This window comes from Corvus cornix, chromosome 2 (assembly GCF_000738735.6).
Source record: "Corvus cornix cornix isolate S_Up_H32 chromosome 2, ASM73873v5, whole genome shotgun sequence".
In the NCBI taxonomy this organism is placed as follows: Eukaryota; Metazoa; Chordata; class Aves; order Passeriformes; family Corvidae; genus Corvus; species Corvus cornix.
In genome coordinates this window covers 22,622,022-22,634,070 of record NC_046333.1, presented here as the reverse complement: position 1 = coordinate 22,634,070, position 12,049 = coordinate 22,622,022, and the positions used below count along the sequence as shown (strand labels likewise).

At 42.2% G+C, this 12,049-nt stretch overlaps 1 long non-coding RNA gene across 2 annotated transcripts; it reads left to right on the top strand.

Annotated features, from left to right (window-relative positions):
- The first annotated feature begins 3,023 nt into the window (after positions 1–3,023).
- Positions 3,024–11,951, top strand: LOC120409822. 2 transcript variants are annotated; one of them, XR_005601637.1, is made up of 3 exons: positions 3,024–3,933; positions 4,358–10,755; positions 11,593–11,951. It is a non-coding gene; the product is annotated as an uncharacterized LOC120409822 (long non-coding RNA). The 2 variants fall into 2 exon arrangements; XR_005601636.1 differs by lacking the exon at positions 3,024–3,933 and having other exon boundaries at positions 4,035–10,755.
- Positions 11,952–12,049: the final 98 nt, after the last annotated feature.

Sequence of the window (12,049 nt, the reverse complement as noted above, 5' to 3'; positions counted from 1 at the left end):
CACCGCCTGCGTGCCGCCCCTCTTGGTTGGGCGTTCACGGGGCTCGCTCCACCATGCGCTGTGCAGGGCCGGGCGGGTGCCGCCAGGTCGCGGTACTCCTGTTGCGCCTCGCTCCGCTGCCAACACTGCAGCTCACGTGGCTCTGCCCGCGCGTGGGAATTGCCTCGCTGCTGCTCACAGAGGGCTCAGTCCACGTGGCCGAGGCCGCACAATCCCTGAGCCAGGCTTCCCTTCACCAGGACATAGCTGACATTGCTCAACAGTCTCGGTAATTAAATAATATTCACAAAAATATTCTTCCATTGGCATATATTTTGACTCAAAAATTAACTGTGTCCAAACAGTGTTCCAAAAGTCTTTGGTAAGAATTAAATCCCAAGAAACGTAGAAAAAGTCCTTAAACAACCATGCCAGGAAGTGTTTCAGTTCTTTTGAGCTTGAATTAAGCTAAAATTTACAAATTGTTGTTCAAGAATCTTTTTAAGACAAATGTCCATATGTGGCTCTGAGAGCCAAGAGTCTTTCCACAGTTCCTCCATAGTTTAGATATGGAATAGCAAAACAAAACCAAGAGAATTTACTCACAAATCAGTCGCTGTAGGGGTCAGGGATCGTTCTGCTCGCATTATCCACCATTATGTTGCAGTGGGGATACTGTAACATGATGTATTAATCCAGGAGGCCGTGGAAAAGAAATATATATGGACAGATTCTTAATAGATGTTTCAGAGAGATGTTTATTTCTCCAGCCGCATGGCTGGGCTCTGCCAAGGAACTGAGGCAATCAGGGGACCTGAGGGTCCTTGCGCGCGCAGGGGAACACAAAACAACCAATCGGGAACGAGGCTCCCCAGGGGCAGGGAAACTCCGTGTCTGTCTCAGGGTCCCTCTCCCAGAGCTACATGGCAGGGGGGGAGACCCCAACACCACAGGGAGAAGATTATTATGAATGAAGGGAACTGTCCCATGGCTGTATTTGTAGATCTTAGGAGTATGATGTCTTCCTGCTATCTGAGCTGGAAGGGAATCAGAAAGGGTCTCTATGGGAGGCTTTGGCTGTATTCTGACTGAAACTGACCACCCTGGGAAGGTCATTCCAATGGTGGATTGTTATTTTGTGTCTAATCAGAGTCTTCTCAGGAATGAGATGTACCCATAACCTTTCATAATTTCCATGTGACTCCTTATAAAAAGGAAACTTCCATCTTCTTTGTAGCCACCTTTTAAATACTGGAACATGGTGATATAGCCTCCCCTAAGCTTTCCTTTTCTCAAGACAGATAATGAAAGTAATAGGAAAGAATCTTGAGTTATTTCTTACTGTTCTAATTTATTTCAATGGTTAACTTTTGGTGGTGGTGTTCCTTGGAGAGTAGCATTGGGTTTAAGCTAAGCCTTCTGGAAATTGCTTAAGTACTCCAGCCCAGTTAGACTAGATGATCACTTATTCAGTTCCTTCCAACTGAACTATTCTGTTTTAGTTCAATGACTTTTAAGACCTATAAGGTCTAATTTAAATGCAGCTTTGCATTTGTATATTTATTATATTTATAACTTTATTAGAGATATTTCTATAATATCTAGTGTGGGGAATTCTTGACTGATTAAACTGCATCTATAAAGGTACAGAACCCTATGTTTCTCATGAAGAGGTAATGCTTCATACTGGCAGAACGGACCTGTCGTCAGTGGTTAAGGTGTGTATATGTAAACTGGGACAATTCTGAGATATGGAGAACATGCAGGAAAATACATAAACTTTACCTCATTGATTTTCCTTTCAGTGTGAAACAAACTGAAGTATAAAAGAAACATCCACTATTAAAAGAAAAAAGATCATCTCTGATCCAAGAAATCCCAGAGATTTCTGCACTGGAGGGAGGATGAGTTTACTGGGGAAATGTCTTTTTTCTTTTTTCTCCATGTCTGCCTCAGACAGTGTCGGAGACAGAATGCTGGGCAAGATGGACCAAGATGGACCTCCTGATGCAGAGCAGTCATTTGTTGATGCTGGTGGCTTTCAATTGGCCTCCATCTGATGCTGAATTGATTTTTGCCTTTTTTGCTTTTATATATTCTCTATATTCTTTACACATGTATTTGTAGCTCTGTAGCCTATTACTGTATTCGTAGCTAGCCCCAGTACTTTTCCCTACCCTGATAGGCAGAAAGACAAAACACATTCCAGAGGCTCCACGCTCTAGGGGTCCAAGGCCCCTATCCTATCTTGGGTCTCTGGAAGCCAAGGCTGAAACCAGCTCTTTGAGACACTTTTTCATAAACTTAGTTCTTATCTAAAGGGGGAGGATTTAGAAAAAGGTTGAACTGGAGGGAAATTACCTCACCACTTATGTCTCTAATTGGGGATTTTTGTCAGTTATGTTAATTTGCTAAACTCATAGAACTGTATTGACCCCGTGTGGGGGTGGGCATTTTCCATATCTGCCCCTGGAGGCTTCCAATAAAGACCAGCCTTTGTATTACCTCCTATATTAATATTTTCTCAAAAGTGTGTTGTTTCATTTCTAGGTCTTTAAGGCATCGGTTTTCTGGAGACCCAGATGAAACTGGGACCTGGTAGCCTTCTTCTGGACCAGATCGGATACATCTTGCAAGGAATTCTTCCCTGCTGGAAACTTTTTAAAGAATTTCCCTGCAGTGACCTGAGGTGAGGAGCCATGGTCCCAGGACCCCGCAGGAGGTAACAAAATGGCAGCTCTTTCCATTGTGTACTGTGTAATTGTGTGTGTATTGTGTATCTGTGTAATTTCAGTAATTGCTAGCAATTTCTGTAAAATCTCGGTTCTTAGGAACCAAATTGCGACCTTTTGCACGATCCCACTGGTTTTTCAAGGTTTGTTAGGTCACTTATTCTGGCCAGGCATGGGTGTGGAGGGTGACTTGCATTTGGAGTGGGTACTCGAGCGCTTTTTTCCTTTCGCTGCTTTTCGTAGCTCGCCCCAGCTCGGCTGCCGGGGGAAGGGGGGAGGCGGGGCGTGTGTGTGTGCCACCGGCTGAGGTTGTTTATTGGTGGAGAGGAGCAAATGACATTCCAAAGTGTCGTTTTTAGCACGCGCAGGTTTTGATCGTTGTGTTCGCGTAGGGACGCCTAGGCCTAAACGGGACAGGTTCTTCGAAGCGGCCGGAGTCAGCTCTGTGCGCGCCATTGTGGAAAAAGGGGAAGGGGCGCCCGCGTCCTATATTGTACTGAACATAGGCAGTATTCCATCTGTGGAAAGAGAGGTCCTGGACCTCAGCAAGTTGAAGCAGGCCAATTCGGAGGGGGGCCCAGCTTCTGCTGTGTGCAAGGAAGGAATTTTTTTGGTTTTTTTTCCGGGATTTCGGGGAGCGGGTGGCTCCCAGAGCCGCGGCTGAAGTCACGGGACGGTGCGGCGAGCTCTTAGGGCACGCCTCCTGTGACGGAAGGGGGAAAACAGCCGCTCTGAGAGCGGCGGCCGCTGAGGTGGCCCTGCTGTCGCCCTGGAAATGGCCGGGGCATGGGGCGGCACCGGGGCCCAGCCCAGGACCACCGGACGGGCCGCCGTGCAGCCCGCACAGCCCCTGACGGGGGCAGGAATGCGAGACGCGCGGGCGGTGACGTGATCCCCATGGGTGCTAGCAGAGAGGGGGCTGCGCCCCTGGGAACCCTTGTGGGTGGGAAGACAGCTCCTACAATGGACGGCTCTATCGCAGTTTCCATAGTAACGAGTTCTGTTTTGGATAGAAACGAAAGCGACTGCGGGCGGCTGGAAGGGGCCAGCATGGGAGAAGTGGGTCACGAGGCACCTGTGGCGCCGGGAGTATCCCCAGGCGAGTGTGTCCCTGCCACGCGTACGGTCTGTGGGAAAGGGGCTACACATTAAGGAATCACATCAGCAAGGAAAATCCTTCAGATGACCAATGGCATCAGAGAATTTCTCTGTCTTCCTAAGGGTACCTTTTTTATTTTGTTTATTTTGTTTCAGTGTTTGCAATTATAAAATACATTTTAAAATTCCTATTTCCCTGTAATTCAGTGGGCTGCTTTTGGCTGGGTTTGAGTTAATTTTCTTCCTAGTAGCTAGTATGGAGCCATGTTTTGGATTTGTGCTGTAGACAGCATTGATAATACAGGGATGTTTTACTTACTGTTGAGCAGTGCTTGCACAGCCTCAAAGCCTTTTCTGCTTGTCATACTGCCCCACTAGCGAGTAGTCTGGGTGTGCACAAGAAACTGGGAGGGGACACAGCTGAGACAGCTGACCTCAGCTGAACAAAGGGATATCCCAGACAATATGGCTTCATGCTCAGTATATAAAGTGAGGGACGGAAGGAGGAAGGGAAGGGTATCTGAAGTTCCGGCGTTTGTCTTCCCAAGGCACCATTATGTATGATGGAGTCCAGCTTTTCTGGAGATGGCTGAACACCTGTCCACCCATGAGAAGCGGTGAATAAATTAGGTTTTTTTTGCTCTGCTTGTACATGCAACTCTTGCTTTACCAATAAAGTGTCTTTACCTCAACCCAGCAGTTTTTTCTCTTTTAGTCTTCTGATTCTCCCCCCTATTCCACCAGGGGTGAGTGAGTGAGTAGCTGCATGGGTCTTGGTTGCTGGTTGGAGTTAAACCATGACAGTCAGCTGTCATCTGTGCTAGAGTGAATAACAGAACATAATAGCAGAATAAGGAAGACCAAGATTGGTTTAGTTTTTTTCAATCTTACTTTTTTTTGTTCAGGTGTTTTTTTTAAAATATTGACCTTTTGCATTTGGAGTGTGAATTATTTCAATAGCTCTTTCACCTCATCAAAAAACTACTTCCAAGGAAAATTAATATTTCAGAAAATTAATATAACATTCTTAATATCAAATACCCCAAGCTTCCAATATCAAGCACTACAAACATCCAATTTCCCAATAGTGCTTTTGAGCCATCTCAAACCTCACCAAAGTGATACCTAAACATTCTGATTGTTTCCATTGTTCAAGGTTTTCACTCCTTCTGACACAGATCAGATTGTTTTACTATCTAACATTTTTCCATCATATGGTTGATAACAAATACCGTACCCCTGCCACCCCAAACATATGTTACTGCAGCAAAACATGGCAGGTTTTTCCCAGAGGAAAACTGTCCTTCAAATGCCAATCAACAGTATTAATAAAAAAAATTCTACTTTGCTTGGCTCATTGTAAAAGGCTAAAGACTGATCAGAAACATGACTGAAGGTTAAAGGTGTCCTCATAAAGAATATTGAAGAGCCATAATCCGAAATAGCAGGTGACAGCTGCTTCTTCTATGTTTTTGTGTTGCAGAAATTACATAAACTAATGTGCTAATAAATGTTTATGTCCCACTACTTTTTTTTCCCTTTCCAGCGGAGATGAAAAGCTTTGAGTTGTGGCAGAATAAAAGCTCTGGAGGACCAGGTCTCCTTCGTGGGGAGTAGGTAGGCACTCAAAGCAACACCAGTTGTGATGAGTGTTGCCATGGCAAGCATTTGCATACTGAAAGAGATGCTTTGGGAATATGAAGCTGGATCCTAATTTTACCTGTAGGCAAAATTTCAGTGGGACTGTTAGTGGTAATGTGGGCATGAATGGGCTGTTCAGCAGAATCAATCATAGTGCTTGAGCCTGTTTCAGCAGATATATTTAAGATGAGAAGTTGTGACTAAAGTCAAAATCCGTTTAGTGCTGGAATTTTTTACCAAGAGCTAGACAGGCATAAAAATTCATTTCATGTAGACCATCAGCATTTGTCAGATTAAATTAACTACTGGATAATTTGAAATATGTGTTTTTAAAGCTGAATAGCAGCAGACTCACCTCCCTTTCTCCTGAGCTGTTGTTTTGTATTTCAATGTTAGCTTGGTGCCGAGATGTTCTAAGCTCTAGACCCAGTTGTGTGAAATAAGAGAAATGTTCCAAAGCTTATGTAGGGTTAGAAGATCCTACAGGATTTTGATATAGATCCTACTGATTGATCTCAGTGATACAAAAAATCTGTCAGCTCTTGAAAACTCTGTGATCAACCCAAAGAGTGTGAAAGAGAATGAAACACAAAATTTTGGTTTTAGTGAAAGTGACAATGGACCTAAAATTTGAAAGCAAGTTGTTCTAGTATGAAGCAGCATTCTCTTTGTCATTCTGTTCTAGACACACTCTGAATGATAGCTAGACTTTTAGAGTAGCATGCATGTTGATATTAGACAAGTTTTCATTGTCATTTATATTTACTAATCTGACCTAACTTACTAAAAAATCAACCACTAACTTTGTCTAACGGAGCATTCGTGCCCTGCTCAAGCAGTGATGTGATCTAATAGCCTTAAAACTGTAGGCTGGGTTAAGAAAATATCGGTCATATCCTGTAATATGAATGCTCTCCTTGTTTGTCCTGAATTTGAATCACTAGTGTATCCAGGTACCCCTTGAATAATTAGGAAAATCTCCTTAAATTGATTGTGTCTCACAATGCCTACAAAAATACCACAACAGCATCCTGCTGTTTACCTGTTGCAATGCCAAGTGCCTTACTATTTCATGCCATTCTTCTTTCCTGTACCATTTGTTTTATTGACCTGGTGCCTTGGATTATAGAAACTGCAGTACTGATGGTGCAGGAATCCTTTTTTCTCTATTTGACACACCCTTAGTTCATTCTATTACCTCAAAGACTATATTAAGGATACTACAAACCTCACTACTTGAAACCTGGATAGACCTTGAATCCTAGACAGAAAAAAACCCCCAAAACATTAAAATTGTTAAAACATTTGGTTGATAAAAACCCATTCTGTTTAGCTTGGGTGCTTTCATTTCTTTATGGCAAGCACTTGCAGCACAGGGCTGAGGTAACTGGAACAGCTGAGTGAATATAAATCTGAGGGAGCTTAAACACACTGTCTATAAAGCTGATGTAGTTCTTGAGCAATCCAGCAGTGATCAATTCATTAGCATTACAAACAGCCTGCCAAAGAAAACCTACAGGCTATTGAAGACAAGATGACTAAAATTAGAGATCAGACCAACTCTAATATTCACTAATGGACATGAACATTAGCCTTGCAGCTTCAGCCAACTGCACTGAATGAGACCCTGGTGACACTTTTGGATAAAGTACATTAGGGATTGAAGATTTTATTTTCTTAATTTACTGTATTGATTTTTTTTTATTAGGAGTTAAAGTAGCTGATGAAAGAAAGGATTTGGAAAAGATACTGGAAGTAGAAATGAATGAAGATTGCCCACTGGCTTTTCTTAAATATTCCTTTCCTGGGTTTCTGCAATATTCAGCAATGGAAACTCTTGAGTGAATATTTTCTCCCCACAAAACTTCATTTGTTTACTTTACAGTCCAGTGCTAGCACTGGCAGGCATGCCAAATGAAACATTGGAGGTAAAACCGACACTATATAAACTCAAGAAAGCATCAAATTTCTGTGTACCCTTTTGTTAGTGAGATCTTGAACAATAAGTAGAAAAACACCATTTCTGTTGTCTTGAGTGTTTTATTGTTAAGAAGCTGAGATGATATCTTAACAGAAATCATGAGTTTTACAGTCTTTGGGAGGCAAGCAACGTCTCCACAACAGTTATAAAAACATAAGTGGTTTGAAAGATACCTTGATGTCTAAGCAGTGGTCCAATTTCCCTATTAGATTTAGCCTCTCATCAAGAAACTTACTCTGTTTAATTTTTGTTGTTATTGCAGAAATGACACTGAAATAAAAACTTGTTGCATTACTTTTTTTCAGCTATGATGCTTTCATTATTCTGTCTAAACTCTTTTAATGCTATTAGCTGTCCACAGCTGCTCCCAGGATTGATTCAGCCTTCAGTTCTTTTACAAACCACTTTATTATGTCAATGTACCACAGGCTCCATAATATAAAGCAGCATAGCCACAGCACTGGAAGTTACATGCAAAAGTCTAGACAGGATTTCTTCACCAGCAGCCACTGGGATTTTGTGTTAGTTACACATTTTAGGCATTTAATTGTCTTTGTGTGGACTTCAAAAAGCACATTAAGAGAAACCCAGGGTTATTGAAAAGCTTTCCTTTTACAGAGTTTTCTGAAGCTTTAAACAGAAATTTCTGTGATTCTATACTACCACATAATATTTTGCATTTTCCCCATAGCAGTTCTGTGCTAGTGATCCATACAGAGAAGAGAGACCCACTGCCCTCTTGTCTGTAGCTTGCCCAGGGATGTTGCCATGTGATCATTAGCAAGCACTGGCGATGCTGGCATGTAAAGACCAGGGTAATGGGTTGAAATGGCCTAAAATTGAAATGGCTTTAAACCAAAAGAGGGTGGATTTAGATAAGATATTAGGAAGAATATGAGTTTGGTGAGCCAATGGAACAGGATATCCAGAGAAGTTGTGCGTGGCCCATCACTGGAAGTGTTCAGGGGCAGGTTGTGTGGGGCTTTGAGCAACCTGGTGTAGTGAAAGGTGTCCCTGGCCATAGTGGGGAGGTTGGAACTAGATGATCTTAAGGGTCATTCTGTCATTCTTTGAAATCTGAGTTGGTCCCACTGCTTCACAGTATGCTCTTTCTAAAGATAGGTCTGGAAAATAGATTTTGAGACTATGAGGCTCAGAAAGAGACCCAGGGGATGATGATAGCTGTGGAGTACCTAACCTGGAGAGAGCTGCTTTAATTCACTGGGGAGTTGAAGGCAACAGAGGTAGCTGAAGGAGGGCAGTGGGTGAGATGTACCTAAGGGGTGGGGTAAGAGAGAAAGAAGATGGTAAAGTTCAGCATTATTTGAGGCCAGTTTAGCCAACAACCTAAATTATTTTATCTTTAAAAGAAGTGCTAGGCATAAAACTTTTCTGAGATAGTTATACGGTCTGCACCTTGGAGAAAACATCCTTCTTAAGGCTGAATGAATACTGCACGAGTGCTCACCGAAGCAGAACATATCTGAGACACTCCCTAGCTGCATGTTATGTTTTTATACAGAGACATTTCCTTCTCCTTTCCATACTTCTATTTTCTCCATATTTGTTACTTGACTTCTCTTTTTCTCAAGTATTATTGTAATTGCTCTAACAACAAAATCCTGAATAAAATAACAGGAAACTGAGAAAATAAAAGGAGTGTTCATCCCTTTCCTCAAGATAGTTGCTGGAAGCCATAAATGATTGACATAATGGAGCAAGACTCAGTCTTCCCTGATCCCACGCGTATCAAACTGCTCAGCTTTACCTAGTTACGGCTGGCTTGATGGATGCCCCTTACTTTAGGGGAAAGACAGTGGAGGGGAAGCAAATCTGACACTTGTGTAACAAAAAGCAGAAAATGTTTGTGTTGTAAAGCAGTCAAAAGATGGAATAGAGGAGCAAAAAGGCAATGGACTATATTTACACATCTGTATGAAGAAAAAACTCTGCATCAAAGCTGCTTCCAGGACTCAAGCTTAGCTCCTCTGCGCTCCCCAATTAGAGAACTGCCCTTCTATATGTTTTAGGGTGAAATCCTGTCCCTTTGAGATCACCACAATTCTTTACTGTTGATTTTCATGGGAGCAGGGGCTTAACATAAATAAATATTTTATGGCACCATCATATAGTGTACACACCTTACACTTCTTGGGGGAAAAATATCAGATTCTAATTTGTGATGCCATGTGGCAAAGGATGTGTCCATATGGCCATGGTCACATCAATCAGATAATACCTCTGAATTCAGTAGGCACCAACGCGGCACAGGCATGAGGAAGCTGAAAGAGAAAAAAATCATTGATTCAAATGAGGCCAAGATTTCACCTCATGTTTTTAGTGTAGCAAATGTTATTGCAAACCCACACAGAGCCAGTGTAAAGTGCAAATCACCATTGGAGTTTGACATATTCATTACCAAACTAGCATAATTAGTTTATATGAGTGTAGGTAATTTGAAGAGAGGTTTCAGTTTCTTTCTTTAAAAATGTGAATTTTATTAACAAAATGGCAAACTTTCTTTCAATGAAAGCAAGTCATATACTGTAGGAAGAGCCACAAGTTTGAGGAAAGAGCTGAGAGCCAATATTTAGTGAAGATGATATCACTGTACAGTTGAGAAAACAGACAATAACTCACTTCCTTGTGTAAACGGAAATTAAGTATAAGAAAAGTAACCTTGCCAGAAGAGGTTTCATTTGGAAAGGCAGATTAAAAGCTACTGAAGACAGAGTAAAGACACTCAGGGAACAGGAGGGGGCCTTGTTGTTTGGTGCCATAGATAGATTTGGTTGTTTTCCATTGATCTTCATATTTTTTAGTAGTTTGGTGAAACCACCCACTTGCTATCTCCCACCCCTCCCTTCCCCATTTGATAACCTGTCTTGGGGTGATTTTATGATAATACTGTATTTCACTATCGTCTGCTTTATGCCCAGACATGGGTCCTGCAGCTTTAAGCTGGGTGCAGAAGAGAGGGGAGAGAAGCCAGGCGAATTCTTCAGCGCAGTTTGTGTTCAAGGACTCACACACACTCCCCTGTGTTCTCACCACTGCAGAGCTGAGGGAACACCCTCCTGCTTTTAGCTAGCCTGTTAGCTGAGGCAAGAAATTTTCCCATACTGGCATACCAAAATCCTCTGGTAACTTCTTCCTCTTCTGGAGCTGTTCGGCCTGGCTGTGATCCAAGAACCAGATCATCGGACCCCGTGGACCAGCAGTGAGGCTGCAGGGATGCCGCATCCTGGCCTTGGACCTCGGGAGGGGCCGATCCAACTACAGAAGGAGCTCTAAATCCACCAGCTTTCTCTGCAGAGAGAGGGGGTTGGTTTATTATCTAACATTACTCAATTGTTTCCTGTGCCAACCAGGAAACAATTCCTCTGCTTGTTAAATAAATAGTTTTTTTCACTTTCCTCCAAGAAATTCCTTTCATACTGGTGGGGGGAGGGAATGTTGAAACCTTTCTTCTGTGGAGGAGACATCCCTTCCAGGGCATTTCCCCCTAAACTTGTCTCAAACTGAGACGTGTGTTAAGTGAAGCTGCACTACTTACCACGGGCAATAGTATTTTCCCCAGTAATTGAATGTAACTGGTGAAGATTCCATCTGTTTCTCATGTGAGAGTTTGTTCCACCTTGGCACATTGCTATTAGGTCAAGTCTGGTTCCATCTGATATTTTTTAGTATCAATGGGAGAAGAGAAAAAATATAAGAGCTGTTTTGGGCATATATGTATAAACGTTATATATTTTTGTAAAAGCTGCATGCAGGGGGAAAAAACTAACCCAGTTTGCAATCTGGTATAATTTTCTTCCACTACAGGGCAGCTGTTTTTCCTGATTGTTTGTCACCCCACAAGGTTAACGGGAGCTTCCAGGGCCTCGTAATTCTATTCTAGAGCGACCTCTTATGTTATGTCACTTAACTTTTGTTTGAATCTGTGTCTTTTCCTGTTTCCAGTAAGGTTATGAAAATATCATCAATTGCTTTGAATGCTGGTTTTGTTGTATGCAGTAAGCTCAGTTATGCTACCCTCCCCCTCCTGCTTGTTACTTAGTCAATGCATTGCATTTACCTGTAATCATCCCAACAACACTCACAAGATGATTTTCCCCTTCTTTTAAATTAATTTTCATATATGTTCTGTTCTATCTGCAGCCTTCACCTTTCAGTGAAATGACCCGATGTCTCAGAAAGCATCAAGCAGTGCTGGCATCAGGAGACTTTGTCCCCATCCTAAGTGACTGCAGACTCATATGCCAATATGTTCTGGTTTGTAATGGATGATTGATTTACAAGGCTGTTTTTCTCTGATTGTCCCTTGCTTAAAGAAGCATTGGGCCTTTTAAAATTTTTTTTTTTTCATTTCATACCAGGCAGTATTTCCCTTGTCTGTGGTCTTGTGTCAACTAAGTCCTAACTAGCTGGTCTATTTTTTTTGTGATTTTTTTTTCCCTTGCAGAGGAGTTCATGTTTTTTTAAATTTTAATGGCAATAAAATTACTTTGGAGAAACAACCAGATGAGTTGTCTAAATACCTTTGAATGTACAAGGATCAGCCATGGTGGAAGAAGATGGAAGCCCATTCCTCAGCAGGCAATCTGGACAGATCATC